Here is a 3,234-nt window from a genome sequence, read left to right on the forward strand (position 1 = left end):
ATTTATTTTATTATGATGATAGAGGCACTGGTAGGCTTCCAAATCGCTTTAATATTGTGACTATATCAGTAAAGCATTGCCCAACTGCTTTGATCTCTCTCTTTATATATGTAATATAGTGGTCTTTTGTTTTAATCGTGGCAGAACATGGATTTTGGGGTATAAGAGTGACTTTGGGATTTGGGGATTTCTTTTATCAAGGATTTCATAGTTTTTAAATAGGGAACACTAGAATTCCTGCTAGTGAGGTAAGTGGTAGGACTAAAGCAGAGGAGCCTGCTCAGAGCTGGCACCTAGGGCTCAGCTGGAGGTGGCTGACCTGGCTCCAAGTGGCAGCAACAGTTCAAAGCAGGTCACCCTTGGGGACAAGATTAACCCTTGGGGAGCAGACTCCGGAGGCACTGGCTCCCCCCAGCGGGGGAGTGTAGGGGGCGGGAAGACCGGAGTACCTGACTGGCTGATTGGGGCGGCAGCGGGAAATTCCATCCACGGCCTTTGAAAGCCATGGCTTGACGTAGCACCCGGCACTCGGGAGCCAGGAGCAGTGGGGAGAGGAGGGATCCAGGCACATGTGTGTCCTGCATGCATGTGTGCCCCCTTACCTGACCCAGAGCAGAGGCGAATGCAGCAGCAATGGAGCTAGCAGCGGGGGCAGCACCAGCTGATCCCCCTAAGGTAAGTGGGCAGAGGGACTGGACGCAGCTGAGCCGGATCCGGAGGCAAAGCCCCCCGGATCCCTCTTAGCTGACCTGGTAGGGAGCCGCTCTCCCGAGCCGCACCACACTCCCGAGTGCGCAAACAAATATGCTCTGTAAGAGCATGCCGGTGTTTGCATTGGCGTTCGCACCGGCGGATGAGCAGGAAGGGCCGGGAGGGAGACTGCTACTAGTGCGGGGCGAAGGCACTGCACTAAGCTAAAAACAAGCAGCAACTCCTATGATGGTGTTGACGCAGAGTGCTTCCAGAGCCCTGCCCCAGGGGAGCAGCCTCCACAGGGCTTGTCTGAGGCCTTCACCCAGGCAGAGCCCATGGGGGAGCTGGTGTCCCCCCACCCCCTGACCTGCAGGGGTTGCCCAGCAAGGCCCGAGGGGGCAGGGATTGGGGACACCCACACCTGTCCTACAGGCGCCCACCTTAAGGCCCTGGAGACACAGGTGAGGAAGCTCCAGGAGGAGGTTAGCAGGCTGAGGGGAATCAGGAAGCTGGAGGAAGAAATTGACGACTATTTCCTTTCCCTGCAGGGCCACACACCCAAGGAAGAAGCACCTCGGGAAGTGCCCTCCACTGCAGAGTGGCAGACGGTCACCTCCAGAACCAGGGCTGCTCGTAACACAGCAGTACCAGTTCCTCCAGTCTGGCTGGAGAACAGGTATGAGGCCCTGGCAACACTGGAGGAGAAGGAGGGAGTGGAGGCAACCAGAGAGGAGGCAACTCCACACTCTCCATGGTCCGAACAGGCTGAAGGAGCTAAGCAGTCCTGGAGGAGAAAGCATCGAGTGATCATCTTAGGTGACTCCATCCTGAGAGGTACAGAGGGCCCCATCTGTCTCCAGGACCCCTCGACACGCGAGATCTACTGCCTACCCAGAGCAAAGATTCATGACGTGACGGGGATGATCCAGGCCATGATCCAGCCCTCTGATTACTATCCCATGGTCCTAATCCATGTGGGTACTAATGATGCGGCCAGGAGAAGCCCTGATCACCTGATGATGGACTACCACGCTCTGGGAGGGTGTGCTGAAGGAGATAGGTGCACAGGTGGTATTCTCTTCTGTTCTACCAGTGAGCGGACGTGGAAGGCGGCATGAGCTGTGCATTGCAGAGACCAATTGGCAGCTTCGGGAATGGTGTCTTGAGGCGGGCTTTGGCTTCCTTGACAACGACCTGCACATCACAATGACAGACATGCTCGGATGGGATGGGCTCCACCTTTCCCCTAAAGGTAAGCATGTGTTCTCTTCTAGGTTGGTGGATCTCCTCCAGCGGGCTTTAAACTAGGCTTATCGGGGAAGGGGAAGACGACGGTGGAGGAAGCCTTGGACCACTAAACCAAGCAGCATCCACAAGTATAGCCCAGCCTAGACCAACGAGTGGAACATATACCCAGGTAAGCAACAGGAGCCAGGGCAATGCTGAGTTTAGGGGGCCAGTGCACACATCTTCAGCAGGCCTCAAATGCTTCTACACAAATGCTCGTAGTATGGGAAACAAGCAGGAGGAACTTACCCTCCTGCTGTCTGACACCAACCCAGACATAGTGGGGCTCACTGAAACATGGTGGGACCCAACACATGACTGGGAGGTGAATATCAATGGCTATAGGCTGTACAGGAGGGACAGGACAGGGAGGAAAGGTGGGGGTGTGGCGCTCTACATTAAGGAGGATTACACATCCTTGTCAGGCAGCACAGAGTCAGAGGAGGGGCACACGGAAGTGCTCCGGGTTAGAATACAAGGCAGTCGAGGGGAAAGAGACTTAACGGTGGGGGTCTACTACAGAGCACCCAACCAAGGGGAAGAGCTAGACCAGGAATTCTTAAGTCAGCTCATGGAGGTCAAAGGACGTGGTCATCATGGGTGACCTGAACTTTCCAGATGCCTGCTGGGAAGAGCAGTCAGCCAGGTCTGACCGCTCACGTGGCTAAAATGCAGGACCTCTATCTAACCCAGGAGGTGCACAGCCCCACCAGGGGAGATGCCTTGTTGGACCTGGTGCTGGCCACGGGTGACGACCTGGTGAGGGGGCTGCAGGTGCTCGACCAGCTGGGCGACAGAGATCATCGCCTGCTGGAATTCACCATCCAGCACAAGGTGACAAAGGTCTGCAGCAAGGCAGCAGCCCTAGATTTCAGGAGGCCGGACTTCAATGAGCTAAGAAGAATAGCTGGGGAAGCACTGAGGTCCTGGAGGGGAGTGGAGGGAAGCCAGGTGTCCAAGAAGAGTGGTTGTTCCTTAAGGAGACGATCCTTCAAGCCCAAAGGGAGGTAATCCCAACATGGATCAAAGAGAACAGGAGGGCAGAAAAGCCCCCATGGCTCACCAAAAGCATTGGGGAATGTCTCCTAACTAAAAGGGAGGCTTACACCCAATGGAAGGGAGGGGCCATCACCAGGGAGGACTATACTGCAGTTGTTTGGGGATGCAGGGGGACGGTCAGGAAGGCCAATGTGGAGATGGAACTGGGACTAGCTTCCTGGATCAAGGACTACAAGAAGTCCTTTTTTTAAATAC

Source organism: Crocodylus porosus, unplaced genomic scaffold (assembly GCF_001723895.1).
Source record: "Crocodylus porosus isolate Cpor-Errol unplaced genomic scaffold, CroPor_comp1, whole genome shotgun sequence".
Taxonomy (NCBI): domain Eukaryota; kingdom Metazoa; phylum Chordata; order Crocodylia; family Crocodylidae; genus Crocodylus; species Crocodylus porosus.